At 43.2% G+C, this 20,205-nt stretch overlaps 1 protein-coding gene across 5 annotated transcripts in view; it reads left to right on the top strand.

Annotated features, from left to right (window-relative positions):
- Nucleotides 1-20,205, top strand: part of GAB1 (GRB2 associated binding protein 1) — a 1,599,067-nt gene that overhangs the window by 864,217 nt on the left and 714,645 nt on the right. The window lies entirely within an intron of this gene.

The raw sequence follows: 20,205 nt of genomic DNA, 5'->3' as shown, positions 1-20,205 counted from the left end.
TTGTAAATATTAAAGTCCCCTTTAGAATTAGTGAGAACAACAAGGTTATTTACTGCAACAGAGTCATTTGGAGCGATCTCTTCCGACGGTTGTTCCGCCTTTTGTTCCTCTGATACTGAGCGTGACGTGCCCTAGTGGTGGGCGTGTTGTTCGTGTCCTGGTGAAAATTTCGAGTAAGTTGGTTGTTGTTTGCTTGCCCCTCACGTGAATTGTTAGCCCAAATTCTTTCACTTTGCCTAACTGTGTCAGCAAAATCAGTGTTATTAACATCAGGTTCAAGTGGTAATAAACTATCAACAGAATTATTGTTAGTTGAGTTGACTTCTGTCAGGGGCGGCACTATGTTGGAGGTGTGCCAAACCTGTGAAGTTTGTGGTCTAGGATAAGCAGAGCCATTAGTGTATGCCATACGGTCACGATTCATTTTTTTTAATCTTGTTTTTAGGTCTGTCCAACAATTGCACAATACTGGTAAAGACTCTATTGTAGTCAAACCTATATCTAACAAAGTCAGGATGCAGTTTAATAGTTTTGTCCAAATCTTCGACTTCCTTCACTAAATTCTCGATCTGCAATGTGTAGTGTTTTATCATTAACTCCATAAGCTGAAAGCCTTGCTGGTCGAAAAAAGAAAGTAATTTTGTGTGGAAAGGAGAATCTGGGATTAAGCCAGTTGGATATTGATAGCACCTAAGGCCCTTGGGTACTATCCTTTCAGATAAACATGGTCTAAAATATACCACCTCAAGTTGGAGTTTCTGCAATTTTAAGAGTTTCACATCAAAAGATTTCAATTTGTCTGCAAGCGAACATAAATTTGTCTGAAGTAGGTTAACATTACGAGCCGTTTTTTCCTGGGGGTTAGTAAAACCAAAACTTAACTTGGTAGTGTTGTTAACCCATTCAGTAAAAGATGGAACTCCAATAAGCTCATTCGTGTTAACAAGTTCGTTAGAAGCACTGTTATCTTCAGTCGGTGGTGCCAAGTTATGAATAGATACACCCACCTGTTGTGCTGGAACAGTCGCTTGTTGACCCGGTGGTACTGAATCATCTGAAGACCGAAACTGAGGGTCAGTGTTATTGGAATTATTCTGGGAGTTCAAGTTCCCCTGGTTGTTTCCATTAACAGATATAGCAGTGTTAGGTTCGCCACTTCGCTGCTTGTCTACAGAGTCAAGTCTCTGGGTTAAATAATCAATACGTTGTGACAGTGAATTAAGAATGTTAGTTAAATCCACTGGTTGGATAGTTTGCAAAGGTTGTGTTTGTCCGAACAAATTCGGGCTGGCTGGACTGTTAGGTGATCCAGATGCCATAAAAACCCATCCCTAAGTCTATCCATACCCACTCCACTAGGGCGACCTCCACTTCCACTGCCTTCCTCAGAGGAGTACTTACCAGGGACATCTTGGAAGTGGCCACCTGGACCTCTGTCCATACCTTTACAAAGCATTACCACCTACCTCTCTTTTCTAAGTCTAGGACAGGGTTTGCCTCTGCAGTTCTGCAGGACCTCCTGACTCATACCTTGGACTCAACCTATCTTTCCACCCCTTTTTTCAGCTTTGGGGATCCTCCCACAGTTGATGGCTACAACAGTGAAACATGAAGAACATAGTACAGCTGTGTAAACTTACCATAAATGTAGCTGTTCAAGTGTATTCACTGTTGCAGTCTTGATTTCCCTCCCTCCATCCAACATTTAACATCTTCCTTTATGGGGACACAAGCTTCCCAAGATGGCGTTTAGCCACCAGGACCACTTCTTTCTTTTTCCTTGTGCTTCTGACAGGTTAGGGCAAGAAAAACTGATGTAATGACATCGGCTGCCTTGCTTTATAGCACTGACAACCTGATGTCAGACTACAGGCGACGGCAGCCGCCGTACAAAAATATTGACTCTGGTATTCGGGCTGCCCGAGGGCTACCACAGCAGGGATAACCCACAGGTGATGACTGCAATAGTGAATACACTCGAACATCTACATTTATGGTAAGTGTACACAACTGTACTTTCTTAACATGGAAAATTGTATTGTTTATTGCTCAGCCATCTGCTAGACAATTATCTGAAGTTACAAGCATATAGTCCACCCCTGCTTTGTTTTTCAACAAGGGTAGGGTTTCTTTCAGAACAAATTCTATCTTTTTGCCTGAAGTCATCTCATGAGTTTCAGTTAAGCCGGTCTATCCACCTCCTAGTTGTCTTTTCTGAACCAAATAACACAGGGAAATAAAATTTAACACACTGCTTGTACGCAGACAACTCAGATACTACCTACACCCTGCTCAACCTTGTAGAAAAGCTGAACAGTTTTTTTGTCTCTTATGAAGGTAAGAGGAAAGGCCAGCCAGAGTCAAATGCAACTATTTCTGTTTAGTTCTCTCATTCTATTACCTTTTGTTAAGCTCACCACAGTAAACCACTTCCAGAGAAGAGTTACAGTTCATTCAGCAAGGGCATTAACAACTTCTTTGGCTTTCTTGAAAGGTAACAGCATTCTGGAAGTAACAGTTTGGTCCTCTGTGCATACCTTTACAAAGCATTACAAACTGGATTTGTTTTCTAGATCCAGAACAGATTTTGCTAGACCATACTCTAGGGGTTCCTGGAATCTTGAGTATTAGCTTCCCCACCTTGTTCTTCCTACTCTTGTGTCTAACCTATGGGAGTCTGCCATATAGCTTAGATTACTGCAATGGTGACTAATTTATGAAAATAGTTGTGTAAGTAAACCTACCGTGTAAAAGTAGATGTTCTAATGGATCACTGTTACAATAGCTGCCCCTCTTTCCAGCATCCTTTACCTCATGCTCCTCAGGTAAATTGCAATGATGTGGTAATTTTCACTCTTTTGTATATTTATTTATTTATTTGACATTTGTTAACCAGGTTGGTCTTACTGGGCAGGTGCCCTTTTTCAGCAGAGACCCGAGGAGAAAAGCTCCATTACAGCAAATAATTTTTTACAGTCAATAAAGTATTTACACTTCTAATCAAGTGGAGGAACATGCAATCAAGAGTAGTAAATAAAACAGAATAAATATTACCTAAGGAAGAGAATATTACCACTCTGTTCCCCGAATGCAAGCATTAATTTATATATCTAAATATATTAGTATATAGTTTTTCTTAACAATTTCTCTTGGTTGTCTTGTACATGTGCTCAGGGGTTCTTGCTTCCTTTTAGGCAAAAAATGCTCTTAAGCTTTTTGCACTCCACCTGCCTTTTATATGGAGTACAGGGAAGGTGCCCAAAGCTTTGAGGACCTGGCTGATGTAGGAGCAGTGAATCCATATAGCTTAGGCTACTGCAGCAGTGATCCATTAGAAATTCATAGTTATGGTAAGTTTTCTTACACAACTGTACCTTTTGTTTTTATATTTATTTGTCACTCTTTGTTCTTTTAATGCAAACCCTGAGCAGGCTTGTAAACAAATCTTTTGGATTATTACTGCATACAAGTTAAACGTAAATCCATTAGTTCGTTCATTCATTCACTGTAATGGAGAGTACCTGCTACATTCTATGGATGTCCAGAGGCAGCTTGCGTATTACATGGGGTGGGTCAAGACCTTCAGAGATGATTATCAGCTATTTCCTTTGGTTAACAGAGACCAGGGCAAAGGATCAGTAAATAATGTTTGGCTCATCGGCTTTTTTTATTATATATAATAACTGTATCACCTAATTTTCCCTTCCTTACTCCCACTGTCTTCACTGAAGTTTACTCCGTTTCTTTTTGCAGCTCTCACGGTCTTCCTTATCTGCCATTCATATTTCTAAATTGATGAGTCTATGCATTTTGAATCCTCTAGCACTTTGAATAACATATTACTCAAGTTGTTTGATCCTTATTGTATAGGATCATAGGAGGTTACTAGGCTATTGGCCCTGAGGCCCTTATAAGCCTAGCCAAGAGTTTAGCCCATGTTTAGACAAGTCAGCACCTGATGCCCCTGTCCAGCAGGGAAGCAGGTAGAATCTCAGGGGTATATTTTCTGTTTCCCATTCAGTTATCCAGGTTGCACTTAAAAAGGGGTAAAGAGGTACTCTACTTGACGTGGAGAGGGGGGTCTATTCCATAGATGGGGGAGTCTCTGGGACACAAATCTGTCCCGCCATTGTTTAATCCTGCGTATACAACTACAGTTCTTTTTATTGTCAGTAATTGTCTCGTGAAGTGACTTTCCCAAGTCACACAGCTTCCAAGTGAAAACTTGGGGAATTGGACCCAGGACTATGGGATGAAGTTATTAGTAGCTTTTGTAGCCTTACCCATAAGGCAGACAGCCAGACTTCCTATGGAAATATGGGAAGGAGTAAGTAAAGCTCATTCAGCTAGAGCTGTTGCTACCTTTACAGTCTTTTCCTTAAGGCATCTTTAGATAATGCCTGAGCAGCAGCAACGTCTTGGTCCTTACTTAAGTACCTGTGCTAGACATTATAAACTGGGCATAGCTTCCAGTTACACATCTTCTTGCTTCAGTAGTCTAGCCACCCAAGAGGATCAGGAATGGGGCCAAGTCTTCTGTCTTAAAGGTTAACAAAGACTGAATGACTTTAGCAGTCACATATGTTTTATGCTTAACACTAGAGCTGCTTGCTTGGAAAGTCCAGTCTTTCTTAACCATCCCATCCTGCATTCCCCTGTCTCTGTCAGGGAAAAACTTACTGATTTTGCTTTTTTTTTTTTTTTTAAATTGGAAAACAGGAGAGGGGTGCAGGGCATCATGAGTAAACAAAACTTCAAGAGTAGCCTGGGAAAGTGTAGCAACCAAACTTAACATACATTGTCCATCTGTGTCTTTGAGGCTGTCCAGGCAAATGCAACACTGTAGTAAGTACATAACTTTTGTTTAATTTTCCTTCTGGGATAAAGTGAATTATTCCCTATAAGCAACGAAGTAAAGATGCACTTTGTTCATGCCGTGCATGCTTTTCCAGCATGTGACCAACTGATTCATCTGTGTAGCTATTGTGACAACAAAGACTTGACATTCATTCCTTTGAACTAATTTCTGTTACTTGCGTCACACCTGTTTGTAAATTCCTTCACTCGTAAGTTTTATTTTGCAAGAATTTTTATCTGTGTTTGCGTCAATCTTTATGTCATGAAGAGCAACATATGGCATTTCTCTGCAAAAAAAATCCATGTTGTGATGTGGTCAGATTGCAAGCACACAAATGCCAGACACACGCACAAAGAAAGCCCTGTGCTTTGGCTATGTCAGAGTCACAGCACCAGTACTTCATTTCCAGTCATGAAAATATTTATCTATCTGTAGTCTGTTATGATAAAAGTATTTATTTTAATGCAACTGTCAGGTCATAAGAATCTAGAAACACATCACCGTCTGCCTTCCAGATTACCTGTCACAACTTCCAAATAACTGCTGTTTTTATGCAAGCAAACTGTGACAAGAAAAGCAAGTTATTAAATTTTTCCCCCTATTTAACTGGTACATTGAAGTACTGGAAACCATGATCCTACAGTCTTTCTTCACATGCTCATTTCTGAATATCTGCAGTAGAAATCAGAAGAAATGTGTGAAAAATCTGTCATTGTTTATTTTTTTGCTTATAGTGCCTCACTTGATCTACTGAGCTTGCATGAACAGTATTGCCGATGTTCTTCGTGTTTTACAGTCATCACACTTGGGTTATCTGCCTGCAGGTAGCCCTCAGTCGGCCCGAATACCAGAGTCTTAGTATTTCTGTATCGGATGCTGTCGCTTCTTCCATGACGTCAGGTCGTCGGGTATAAAAACAAGCAGCCAACGCCATTACATCAGTCTTTCTTGCCGAGGAGGAGCCAGAAGCAGTTCAGAAGGGCCAGTCGGCTGCTACCTGAAATTTTCGTTTTTTCGAGTTGATAATCCTGAAGTCTTCTAAAGCTAAGTACCCCATTGGGGATCCTTTTTTCTTGCTCTAACCAATGTCAGAAAAAGTTAACAATTGTCTTGCCTGTGGAAAGCAAATACCTCACAGAGATTTTCATTCTTACTATGTCACCTGTTTAGGCCCAGACCACGATGTCCTTTGCTGTCGATTTTGTGCCTTAACGCCCGAACCATTTGTCGTTGGGCTCTTTTTGTTGCTAAATTCTTTCGCTGTCAATATCCATATTCTGAAATGGCTTCGGTAAACCATCTGACTACCAATCTTCTGAAAAAAAAATAAGGATAAAGACAGAGACAGACTGCATAGGTCCAAAACTGTCGACGATGCTTCTGTTAAGCTAGTTACCAGTCCGCAGGTACTCAGTGAGGCGCCTTTGCAGCCCCTGATGCCTGCTTCTATGGATTCGCAGGCCTCTGCTGAGACTCATTCGGAGTCCGGTATGCCACGAGATGCTTCTTCAACTATGGAGCCAGCGGGTGTCTCTACCTTGGATGGGTCCGGAGCCGCTGTGCAGGCACCAGCTTCTGAGGGTGTTTTCCAACCTACTGATGTTCGAATCAAACTGACAACTTCTTTTTTAGCCAAAACTACCGAGGTTCTTAGGCCCAGAAGTATGCACTATACCTAGAAAACCAACGACCAAAGCGCATGCTTGGGCCCTCATGCCACAAAAACAAATGCTTAGAATGGCTGAAGACCTCATAACGCTAATTAGGGAAAGCCAGCCTTCCCCTGCTAAGAGACAAAGAATTCAGTTGCCTTCAGATTCTACAGACCAGGAGTCCGTTGATTCTGACCTTTCTGATTATCAGGACTTGACCTTATCAGCCTATGAGGATTCAGATGCAGAGGAAAACCATTCCTTCTGACTCCCCATCAGAGGATTTCTCTTTTGGTGAAACCTTGCATACTTTAACAGAGCTTTTTCATTGGGAAAGCCAAGACTATCCTCAGTCCAAAAAGAGACTCAGAACTTTTAGAGCTACCTCAGCACAGGCCTTTAGCTATTCCCCCTGTCCTGGATGTTGTGTATGATGTTTTCATGGAATCCAGTCTTACTCCAGACACCTTACCTTCAGCCCCTAAGAAACCTGACCAGTACTACCGGGTGCCTGATTCCCACAAGTTTCTTTTCAAGAATCCTACTGGTGATCCAGAGATCATTTCCCAGGGACCTAAAGGTATTAAGGCTACTACAGCCAAAAATCCTTCCCCTTCAGACAGGGATTCCAGAGCTTTAGACAGATGGGGTAAGAAAGTATATACCTCTGCAACTCTTGCTGTCAGGGCATTGAATTGCCAGTTTCACATGCTGAAGTACCAGCAACATATTATGGAACTCATTAAACAAAAAATGGTAATATTTCCAGATTGTGCAGAAAATAAAGATTTGCAAGAGCTTATGCATTCTGCAAACCAAGTTAGTAAGCATACTTTCTAGTGTGGCTTTGATGCCCTAGAAGCATCTTGCAGGGCCGCAGTCACTGGCTCTGTACTGAGAAGACATGCTTGGCTGAAGGAGCAGACCTTGCCAGATCATGTCAAATCCAAATTACTAGACGCTCCTTTAAATAAGGATGTTTTGTTTGGCACCAAAGCAGAAGTTGTTCTTAAAAAGATGGAAGAAAAAGCTAAAACTATGCAAACTGTTAAAGAATTCTTAGAAGTGCAACCACCTTGATTCAGCAGGCATTGCCCTTCAAAACACTGGTACTTTCCAGCTTCCTCCAGGCCTTCCCAAACAAGACCCAGGGGAAACAGACCGCCCAGACTACAGTCTCAGGGTATGCAGAGATTTAAGCAATGGACTGCTTCCACCCCTAAAACAAGGAGTGGTAAGCCACCTCTGTATGGAAAAAGTTCAGAATGACTTCTCAACTCTACTTCCCAGCCCTGCCCAATTGCTTGCACCCATAGGAGGACAACTTGCCCTTCACGCAAAATACTGGATGTTCTTCACTCAGGACCGATGGGTTCTCAGCATTGCATCCCAAGGGTACAACGTTTATTTATATTCACTGCCAACCCCAAGCGGGTTTCCAGACCTTCCTACAAACCAGTGGCAGGAGGCTCAAAACCAAGTTCTTTCCCTGCTCAGCATCAGAGCTATCCAGCCAGTTCCAGCAGAACAAAGGGGTCAGGATTTCTACTCCAAACTATTCCTGGTACCCAGGAAAGAGGGCTCTTAGTGACCAATCATGGATCTTTCCATTCTCAACACCTTCCTGGTGGTCCTAAAATTCAAGATGCTTACCCTGCAACAGCTTCTCCCTATACTAATCAAGGATGCCTGGTTAGTCACCTTGGACTTAAAAGAAGCTTTATCTGTACATCCCCATCAGGGAATCCTGCAGGAAATATCTACGTTTCAAGGCAGGATCTATGCATTATCAGTTCTCTGCACTTCCCTTTGTCTTGTCTACTGCACCCAGGGTATTCATAAAATGCCTGGTTCCAGCCATTGCATACTGCAGGCAGAGAAATATCCAAATGTACCCATACTTGGATGTCTGCCTGAATGTGGCAGACAGCCAGGAATTGCTGCTTTAGCACCTGGCATTTGGAAAAAGATTTCTCATTTCATTGGGGTACACCATCAATGAAAGGAATCACAACTGGTGCGCAGTCAAAAGATTGTATCCCTGGGAGCAGGCTTGGACACAACTTCCCAGATGGCATTACTCACTTTATTTATTTATTTATTTTACATTTGTTGACCATGTTAGTCTGGCTAGGCAGAAGCCCTTTTTCAGCAGTGACCTGGGGAGAAAAGCTCCATTAGAGTACAAAAATAGCAGTCTGGTGTATAGATTAAACATCATATTCTAACAATAGAGTAAGCAGAAAACTATTTACTATATTTACATTACAGTCAAGATTAAATAGTAGTTTAGCAGTAAGGCTTTACAGAGCATAGTAAAGAAGTAAACTGTGGAGATGAGTGGAGGTGATACAGAGAGGGTTTAAGAATTAAGAATAGGAGAGAGGGAGGGAGGTTGGAAATGAGAGGCACTGGAGAAAAAGGGGTTAGTGGAAGGGGCTAGACATAAACAGGGATTTTATATAGGAAGAATTAGATTTGAGATGAGGTTGGAGGTTGAGGATAGAAAACAGGTGGAACTAGAGGAGAGAGGGGTATGTAATGTAGAGTAGTGTGAAGGTTAGAGGAGAGAGAGAGAGAGAGAGAGAGATAGCATGGATATTGTTTATGGTGGCTGATTGCAGTGGCAGTACCAGTGATTTTTGAGGTGTTCCTTTAAAGCTGCTTTGAATAATTTTGGGTTGGTAGGGGACCTTATCTCTTGAGGCAGTTTATTCCAGGACATGGATGGGTGGTAGCTATAAATTTTACATCCAGTTTTAGTTTTGGGTTTGTAGATTTGGAGTAACTTTTGGTTAGAGCTTCTTAGTTGTCTGGAGGGAGAGTAGTAGGAGATGAGTGTTGGACAATATGAAGGCAAGTAAAGGAGGGAGTTAATAATGGAGAGCTGTGAAAGTAAAAGTTGGTAAGGTAGTTCTAACCAGTTCATTCGTTTTAGAGAGATGCAGTGATGGGATTTATAGTTTTGGTGTGCTGCAAAGTGAGCAATTTTATTGTAGCTGGTTTCAAGTTTGGTAAGAAGGGTAGAGTCAAGATTAGTAAGGATCTGTGAGACATACATAAGGCTGGGTAGGAGGTACAATTGAGAGAGTGTAATCTTGGCATCAGAGAAGAGGAATTTTTTAGATCTCTAGAGGAGTCCGTGTTTTTGATGGGTCTTTTTAATACAGTTATTGATATGTATATCAAATTTCAGTTGATCGTCTATGGTAATTCCTAAGAGTTTGGTGCTAGGTTCTACTTATATGGGGGTGTTGTTAAGAGATAGAATACTGAAAGTAGATTTGATATATGCCAGATTTTTAGGGAGGAACAGTAGCAGGTTTTTTTTTTTTTTTGAACTGAGTATAAGTTGATTGTCAGTTAGCCATGTTTCGATTAAGTTAAAGGCAGTTTGGGTGGTAGAATGGCGTTCAGAGAGGGAGCTGGCTATAGTAGTAATGGTCGAGTCATCAGCATATTGAACTAATGAAGTCTGGGGGGAGGAAGAGTAGAGTTTGTTAGTGAAAATATTAAAGAGTAAAGGCCCTAAAATAGAGCCTTGAAGAACACTCATTTTGACTGGTAGAGGTGGTGAGAGTGCAGATTGCCATTTTACAGAATGGGTTCGATTGGAGAGGTAGCTAGAGAACCATGAAACAGCTTCAGGGGAGAAGTTAAGTTCTTGTAATTTGTTTAAAAGGAGAGTATGAGAGACAGTATCAGATGCTTTGGACATATCCAGAAGTAGGCATGAAACTAGCTTGTGGTCATCCCTGGCAAGAGAGACTGGGGAGAAAGGATAAGAGCGCTGTGGTAGTGCTATGTCTGGGTCTGAAGCCGTGTTGAGTAGGAGTTAGAAGGTTATGTTTGGTAAGGTATTGCATGACTTGTTTGTGAAGACACTTTTCGAGAACTTTGGAAACAGAGGACAAGTTAGCTATGGGACAGAAGTTTGAGATATCTGAGGAAGTTGCCACCTTTGTGTATTGGAAGGGTATGAAACTGCTTCCATATAGTTGGGACTCTTCCTTCTGTGACTGAGCGATTTAATTAGAATAGATACTGGTAGGGCAACAGACTCCAATGCTAGTTCAACAAAGTTAGGAGGAATTTTATTTGTAGATGCGGAGCAGAGTTTTAAGTTGGATAGTAGAGTCTTGATAAAGGAAGTGGCACTGGTTTGAGGGAGAAGATGTTAGAGAGGGATGTGGTGGAAGGAGGACTTGTGACAGGAGGGTTTGGAGTTGATGATGCGTTACGCTTTAATAGGTCTATCTGACAGACTACTTCAAACAAATGGCCACCAGAACCCAGCTAACTGCAAGCCCTTGGGTTCATGACCTCATGTATTCTGCTAATTCCATATGCGAGACTGCATATGAGGAAACTTCAGTGGTACTTAAGTCTTTGGTGCCAACATTCTCAGGACCTGGAAACAGTCATTTCTATCATACCTTGTGTGAGGGCAGAGTTCCTTTGGTGGGCAGAAGCATGCAACCACAACAAGGGACTGCATTTTACTCTACCCCACGCCGCCCAAACCCTGACCACAGACACATCAGACTATGCATGGGGGGCCCACATGGCTGGCAAATGCATTCAGGGCCACTGGAGCCCAAGCCAAATTCTCCTGCACATCAACCAAAAGGAGATGCTAGCTGTACAAAATCCTCTGACAGCCTTCAGATACCTAATCCTTTCAGGACAACTGCTGATAAAAACAGACAACACCACAGTTATGTGGTACATAAACAAGCAGGGGGAACCCATTCTTACCCATTCTACAGGTTAGCCATGACTCTGTGGAGCACATCTTTGGACAAACAGGTCCACGTACAAACTCAATTCCTGGCAGACGACTTAAGCAGAAATCTCCTAGACCCACACGAGTGGAAATTAGAGCCCAGCACCTTCAACCTTCTGATCCAGAGGTGGATCTGTTTGCCTCCCCCCACAACCACCAGTTAAGCAAATTCTACACCAGGAACCCTCACAGCAGGGCCTAGAAGGTGGATGCCCTATCCTTTCAATGGGAAAACCTCTCAATCTGTGCCTTTCGCCCTCTGCCACTTCTATCAAGAGTACTACTCAAGATAAAAGAAGACAGGCCAAGGACAATTCTGATTGCCCCGGACTGGCCACGCCAGCTGGTACCCACTCCTGCGCAGTCGCACAACGATGCCACCCTGGTACCTACACCACGCCCCTACCCTGCTGTCACAGCAGGAAAGACAGATTTTGCATCTGCAATTGCAAACCCTAAATCTTGCACCCTGGCTTATTCATTGAACACTGCACCAGCACCCCTAAGTAAACAGGTGCTGGATGTCATTCTTGAAACCAGAACGGCTAGTACTAGGAAATCCTATGCAGAAAAATTGAAAAGAGATTGTTCTTGGATTCAGTCTAAAGGAAAGGACACAGCAGTGCCCTCCTTACCTCTAATCCTGGATTACCTAGCAGAGCTACTCCCCAGAGGCCTATCCTTCTCTTCTATTAAGATTCATGCCTCTGCCATTTCGGCTCATTACAATACTGAGCCACCTCTATTTTCTCACCCTCTCATCAAACAATTCCTGAGAGGGGCCAACAACTTAAGGCCCCCAAGGAGAGCACCCACCCCTGCCTGGGACCTTAACTTTGTACTGGAAAAGTTCACGCTTCCCCCTTTTGTACCTGTTGCCTCAGCAGAGTTAAAATTCCTCTCTTGGAAAACATCTTTGCTTCTAGCCATCACTTCAGCTAGAAGAGTGTCTGAGCTACAGACATTGATGGCGGTGGAACCCTTTATTATCTTCCATGCTGACAGGGTTTCCCTCAGGACTAACCCATCCTTTATCCTAAGGTGGTGTCCAGTGTGGCCCTAAATCAATCCATCCATTTGCCAACCTTCTTCCCTAACCCTCAGAATAAAGGGGAAAGGATCCTGCACTCTTTAGACGTGCACAAGACAGCTCAGGTTCTACCTTTACATGACTAAGCCTTTCAGAAAATCTGACCAGCTGCTAGTCAGCTTTGCAACAGGGGCAGAGGGCAAGACCATTTCTAAACAAACCATTTCCAAATGGATAGCACACTGCATTAATTTCTGCTACAAGCACCTTGGAAAACCAACCTCTCAGGGGGTCAGAATACATTCCACTAGGGCTACTTCTACCTCTACAGCATTTCTCAGCGGAGTCCCTACCAGGGACATTCTGGAAGCTGCAACCTGGAGTTCTGCACACACATTCGCCAAGCATTACCACTTACCTGTCTTTTCCAAATCCAGGGTAGGATTTGCTACAGCAGTCTTGCAGGGCCTACTAGCCAGCCCTAACTCTTCTTGACTACCTCCACCCTTCCTCAGCTTTGGGAATCAACCCAAGTGTAATGACTGCAACAGTGAAACATGAAGAACATAGTACAGTTGTGTACACTTACCATAAATGTACATGTTTGAGTGTATTCACTGTTGCATTCCTGGTTTCCCCTCCCTCCAGCCCCCTGGTTTTCTCTATCTTTCCATCTCTCCTCTCTATGGCTATTCCTAATGGTATTGGCATTTACTTTTTACTGGTAGTGGTTTCCACACCATATACTAGCTCCCTATTTGGGGGCTCCTGACATTTGTTGCAAGAAAAACTGATGGAATGGCGTCTGCTGCCTGTTTTTATACCCCTGACGACCTGACGTCAAGGAAGAAGCGACGCATCTGACGGAGAAATACTAAGACTGTGGTATTCGGGCCGAATGAGGGCTACCTGCAGGCAGATAACCCAGGTGTGATGACTGCAACAGTGAATACACTCGAACATCTACATTTATGTAAGTGTACACAACTGTACTTTTCTCTTGCACACATTTTGTAACCGGAAAGTCATTGATGATCCACAGCCTAAATGTGTAAAATGTAAATTTAACTACAATACATATTTTTATATGACACGTAGCTGCTGAGGAACTTTTGGCTGTCTTAAATTGTCACTGTTTCAAGTGTGGAAGGGAACCAGTGATTGAAGGGCATGTTTACTTCACATAGGCAGGTAGAATGCTTTTAGGCTTTCATTCTTCTGCTGGTGAAAATGAGTATGAAAGCATCAATATTTTTTCTGGCAGCTGGAATAAGATGAGGAAGCTTTATCCTGGAATCCGAAGACATTAGCTTATCAGTCCTACAGTGAAACTTGAGGAAGTGTCTGTAAATCCCTAATGTAAACCTTCGGCACCAGAAAGCTTTGTGTATCCACTAAGCAGGGGCTATGTTTAGAAAAATAAAAGAGCTCTGATCACACCGAAGTGAACACTTTTCCTGAAAATTCTCACATGGGAAGCTACACATCATTGTAACTGACTTCGTTTTTTTCCTACTCTGTTTCCTCTTTCTCTGTACCACAAATATTTACTGCTCTAATGTGCTCATCCCTGCAGTACTTACTTGCTCATCTGTTCTGTAAAATCTTAAGCAAGATTCTTAACAAAATGTCAACTGTCAAGCAATTCTGAAACTGTAGCTGCAGCCTTAAACACTCATTGGACTAGTTTCTTAATTATAGGTTCATAGGTTCATACTAGGCTATCTGCCCTGGGGCAATTATAAGCCTAGCCCGATTCTGTATGGCTTACACCACCCCTTGATTTGAGTATACTGTGCCCTTTTTAAGGTTTAGTTTACTGTGCCTCTGTCTAATAGTGACACGGGAGTAATCCCTGGGACAAACCTATGATCCCCCATCCACCTATCGAGATTCTTCTTGAAGAGATTCATTGAGGTGCTCTGCCTCACATGAACTGGAATTCTATTCCAGAGCAAAGGGAGCCTCTTGGTTATGAACCTGTCCCCCCAGCAAGTTCTATTTATTTCTGTGCTGAGGTTCAAGTCCCTCGAGCATGTGGCTCTAAGGGATTTAGATTTACTGAGGTGGAGCATGTCCATTAATTCTGGATTTGACATAGCTTTGTATGTCAGGCATAGATCGCCTCGAAGTAGGCGGTATGCAACTGAGTAGAGCTGTTTAACCGAGCAGCATATAGCATCTGTTTGAGACCCTTGATCCTCTTGGTGAGATACTTTTGGGGTCTTTCTAATTGCTGCAGGTGTCAGGTAAGGTACATCCCAAAGGGGGCATTGTATTCTATGATGGGCCTGATGAGGGATGAATAAAGCGGCACGATTACCTCTCTTGATCTAGATGTGGAACCCTTTGTGATGAGGTGGGCTATGTAGAAGGTCTTTCTCACCACTTTGGCAATGTGGTTTTCAAAGGAGAGATTGCTATCAACTTGGGTCCCCAGGTCCCTAATAACTTTCTCTGTACTTAATGGGTTACCGCCTATGTGGTAATTTGTGGGCACATTGTTTTTGCCAAAGGGTATGACTGTACATTTTTTGGCATTTAGCTTTAAACCATGGCACTGGCACCAGTTATCTGTCTCTGTGAGACCTTTTTGAAGGATGTTTGTGTCAGCTGGAGAGTTGATTATGGCGCCCAGTTTGCAGTCGTCTGCTAACTTGGTGAGCCATGGTCCTCCCACGTTTGCCTGTACCTCGGAAAAGTATATACCGAACATGAGTGGTCCCAGGACAGAACCCTGTGGGACGCCACTTGTGACCGGTTTCGAGTCTGACATGGCTCCAGCATCTCTCACTCTGTGGGTTTTGTCTTTGAGCCAGTTTGCGACCCATCTTGTGACATAGGGGTTTATATTTAAGCTGGATAGCTTATCTATGATGCCCGAGTGGGGTATTGTGTCAAATGCCTTTGCAAGGTCCAGTTAGGCTGTGTGGACTACCTTCCCTTCATCTATGGCTTTGGTGATTGTTTTGAAGAAGTCAACCAGGTTCAAAAGGCAGGATCTGCCCTTGACAAAGCCGAACTGGGTAGGATCTAGTGTCTGTAGGTCCCCAATGTCTTTGTTTATGAGCTCCATGATGATCCTCTCCATAGCCTTGCAGACTAGGCTAGTCAGGCTTATGGGGCGATAGTTTCCAGGGTCTGTAGAGGCTCCACCTTTGTGGAGTGGGACCACTGTTGCTGTACGCCATTCTCTGGGCACATATCCTGTAGTGAGGCTGAGATTGTATAGCTGTTTTATTTGAGGGATTAGTTCCTCTTGGAGTTCATGTAGGACGCAACCTGGGACGCCATCTGGTCCCATGGAAGCAATGTTTTTTGCTTTGGAGAGGGCGGCCTTCACCTGAGCATCAGAGATGTTTGGGAGGCAGCCCTCTGCCAGGATAGATACTTGCTCTTTTGGGGGGGAGGGGGTGGAGAAGTTTGCACTGAACCTGTCTGCCAGGATATTGGTGATGTCTGTGGGTTCAGTGTATTTTATGTCATTTAGAATCAACTCAGAACAAGTCTGGGAGTTGCATCCCAGGTTTCTAACATAACTGAAAAAGCCTTATGGTTGTCTTTGGTGGCCTGTGCAATTTTTCTCTCGAAGCTGGCCTTGGAGGATTTTATGAGGGATCGTAATTTTTTGCTAGTACTGATCAGAGATGCCTTTCCTATTAGGGATTTTGCTCTATCATGTAGTAGCTTCCTCCTCCTGTTGTACAGTTTATTTATGGCAGGGGTCCACCAGACTGGACGCCTGCCTTTGGATGATTGGGTCTTGGTTTTGTTTGGGATAGCATGATCCATGCATTCTTGGAGATGTCCATAGAATGCGTTTATATAGGATTCTGAAGTTTGGGCCATAGTTTCCACTGGCCCTGGGGCCTTGAAGGATTCCACTGTCCCGGTTTTGAGAAGTGTGAAGTTCGCTTTTGAAAAGTTTTTCACTGTGGTTTTCTGGGCTGAGGGTGGGGTCGGGATGTGGACATCCAGTGAAATTAATTTATGGTCTGATCTTACCAATGAGGGATATACTTCTGGTGTGGAGCATAGAGTCCCCATGTTGGTAATGATCAGGTCTAGTATGTTGTCCCCTCTTGTGGGAGTGGTGACTAGTTGTTCCATAGCATTTGAGTTTATAATTTCCAGGAACCTTTGGGCTAAGGTGCTGGGGCTTGAGTAGTGCTCCCAGTCAATGTTTGGGTAGTTGAAGTCGCCCAATATAATGGTGTTCAGAGAGATCTTCATGTTCTCCAATGTTTTCAGGAAAGCCGAGCGGGATTCCTGACTTTAAGAGAGTGGTCTGTAGGATGCTATAAACTGAAAAGCAGTCTTGCCCACTGTTAGTTGCACATGGATGGTCTCCGATACTTTGTGCAATGCCACTAACCTGGAGGTGTGGATATCCTAGATAAATATGGAAATTCCCCCTCCTTTTGTGGTTCGGTCCAGGTTTTGGGGCCGAAAAGCATGATATGAGGTATAGCCTGGTAGTGCTGGGGTGCTCTCTGGAGCCTTGAACCAGGTTTCTGTCACTGCACAGATATCGATGTTCTCCATACTGAGGAGAGCTTGAGTGTGCATCTTGAGGTTAAGACTTCTGGCGTTTAGCAGCATTACCCTTAGTTTCTTGTTCCTTGTGCTGTCTATGGGGGTGGGTTTGACTTTTGAGCCTTGCCTAAAAAAGGCACTATGGGGTGGCAAGAGCCTTTGCCAATATCCGAAAGCCCAGTGGTAACAGGTGCAAGCCGTCCCTAGCGAAGCAACGTGGCTTGTCGAGCATGTCATCCCAGGCTGACAGACACTGGATCCTCTTTGAATGACACCAAAATTTTAGCCAATTGTTAAAATCGATGATTTTGTCTTTGTACTGTGGCATCATTCTAGGTGAGGGTAAGATGCTGCTCAAGGTCAGGGTCATACCAGCCTAGGCTACATGATCAGAGAGCTCCTCTATGTCTCTTTTCATGTAGTCCAGGGAGGTACGTCTCAGGTCATTCACACCAGCATGTACAATGACGGAGTCATATTTGTATTTGCTTTGGAGTGACCTGAGTGCTTGCGTTATGTGGCGGATCCTAGAACCTGACAGGCAGCTCACCGTGACCTTCTCTTTATTCAGCCTGGTGAGCGGGACGTCAGTGTGTCTGACAATAGAGTCACCTATTACAAGAGTATCAGGTGTGTTATTCAGCCTTAAGGGCTGTGGCTGCTTGGCACACTGATTTTGTGGGTTATGTGTGTTTTGTTTTGAGGTAGCGTTTGCTTGGATGTCTGCTTTGGAGGTCTCTGTTGCTTAGGTAGATTTTTATTTAGAGCCTCCGATTATGTTTTTGTGTATTTATGTGTTTGGTTCGCTGATGTGGTGGGACTATGTGATACTGGAATTGTGTTGTGTGAGGTTACCTTCTCCTCCTGACTGGTTACACCAGTTTTGAGATGAGAGAGCTCAGCCTCCAGTTTGGCTAAATAGTTGCATCTTTCACATATATTTGAACCTGTTTGGAGGAGGAGAGGGTTGTCCGTGTGCATGAGACAGTTGTAACATTGCCTCAAAATTCCCAGATTCACCAGCTGGACTGGAGAGGAAACCATTGACTGACCTTTGGACATGCTAGAGTAATATAGGGAAACTGAATTTAAGACGGACCAATAGAGGACAGGGTAATCGTAGAGAGTATAAGAGTAAGTAGTGCTTATGGTTTAATAGTGCTAACTTGTAGGATTACTTAATTGGACCAGTGAAGGGCCTTAGAATGAGAATATGGTGTTTAAATTGAGAGATAGAGCAGTTCTAAGAGAAAAAGTGAAGAGCAGACTTTGTGGAGCCAGGAATAGTTTAAACCCAATTAGGCGGCGCTGCCCGCTGTTGCGCTATGCACAAAACCGCGCAAAAGAGGGTTTTAAGAGAGGAAGATGAAGGAGTTTTGGAATTGACCCAAAATGGCCAATAAAACTACAGTTTCAAGTCAGTAACCACTCCCACAGGGGCAGGCAGGCTGCTCAATGTTTTCACTGCCACTGATCAACAGAGAGACTTCCCTTTAGCCCAAGCAAAAAATGGCCTCACAGAAACTTACAAACAGTTCAAGAACAGCAAGCCTGTAACTGAACTTTTTTAAATCTCAGAAAAGTGGGAAAAAGCAAGATTTTTTTTGTTTTTTTTTGGTTTTTCAGAGATAGCAGAAGTTCACAAGTATCAACAAGTTATAACAGTGCAGTAAATGACCCCACACAAGAGTGCTAGGCCAAAGACAGATAAAATGCAAGTTTTGAGAAAAAAATGATTTTAAAAATAAGTGCAAACAGAAAATTCAGTAAACAGCTCTAGGTTGTGCTCTAAATACAGTTACTAATGCAGAAATCAAGTTTAAAAAACTATGATTCTACAGGATTTGGTCTAAGTTCAGTCTGCTGGGCATGGACCTAACTTGAAGACTTATGTATGTGGGTGTTCAGTATCCCATGGGTAAACCTTAATTCCAAAGCTGTCCTGTAAATATTCCAACATTTTTTTTTTGGGGGGGGGGTAACTGTGCTGACATTAGCAAGCATACGTGCTTAGCTGCTCTATGTAACATAAATGTGACAATGGTTCTGTAAAGCAGTGCATGTTTAATAAGTGCTATGGGTTTCTCATATTCCTGAAGTGGGATATTTATTGAGTCATGACATTTTCCTGGAGATGGGGTCCATGTCCAGCAGACTGAACTTAGACCAAGTCCTGTAGAATCATAGTTTTTATCTACAGTTCTGTATCACATGAATATGTGGCTCACAATGTTACCTTACCACATTACACCTTTAAGGAACAAGCTCATTATTTATTTTAAGCTCTCTTTTTACCTGCCAGCTGTCAGCCTATTCATAGCCTATTAGGGCCATTCATTCTTCTTTCCTTGGGGTGACGGCCAACTCGGAGACTGTCATTCACTAGCCATTAGAGGTGTCCCAGTTGGGCCGATGTACATAGCTGTTTACAAGAAGGTCCCCAGCAGTGTCCTCCTTTGGGAGAATGTGCATGCTTATGCACATGCACCCCCCCCCCAGCAGGCACATCTCCTGTAGGGCCTTCTGCTGATTGTAGATTAGTATAACACAAGCGCATATCCCGGTGTGTATGCTTCACACTGTTCTCTTATCCTCAGCAAGATCCACTAGCAGCAGACCAGACTGCATCTCTCCCCTGGCACAGGTGAGCTGACAAAAGCCATTCACCCCCCACCCCCACCCCCATCTACCCCAAAAAAAAAAAAACTTCCTCCCCCAGCACTTAATCTGCTGATCTGCTCTTCAGATTTGGGAAGTGTGGTTGTCAAGTAAAATTATCAATGTTAAGTTGTCTATCTCGCCTTCATTCTTGCTGGATGGGTTCGGAGCCGATCCCCGGCTCCGACTCGGCCAATACTAAAGCTCGAGAGCTAATTCCACTGGCTCGAGGCTCCCCTATATCTCACAATGCTAGGCGGTAACTACTCAGATCTCGTTTGCCGCTTAGCTGACGAGGTGCTTTTCTACCGGCTCTGGCAGGTTAGTGAAAAATGATTCTATTTTCACAATCTTTAGACCCCTATTACTTTCTTAGTATAACTTTTAGTTTTAATTATCTTTTCCTTGAATCGATTCACCATCTTTTGCCCATAATCCCTCCCTTTATTCCCCTTTAACTTTAGGCCTTAGGCCCCTTCCCTTACTTCTCCTAGTCCTTTAGTGTGACTGGAATTTTATATTTTCTTAAAGGCCTGTGTGTGTGAGTGTTTTTATTACTTAGGCCTTTACTATGTCTAAGGACTCCAAGGTCTCAGGCTTCAAGAAGTGTGACTCGTGCTGTCAGAAAATGTCTCTGACAGACTGTCACACTTCTTGTGTGTATTGTCTGGGACCTTTGCACCTG

Source organism: Protopterus annectens, chromosome 2.part1 (genome assembly GCF_019279795.1).
Source record: "Protopterus annectens isolate FY-2018-M chromosome 2.part1, PAN1.0, whole genome shotgun sequence".
In the NCBI taxonomy this organism is placed as follows: Eukaryota; Metazoa; Chordata; order Ceratodontiformes; family Protopteridae; genus Protopterus; species Protopterus annectens.
The sequence above is the reverse complement of the archived record's forward strand: the minus strand, read 5'-3'. Positions and strand labels throughout refer to the sequence as shown.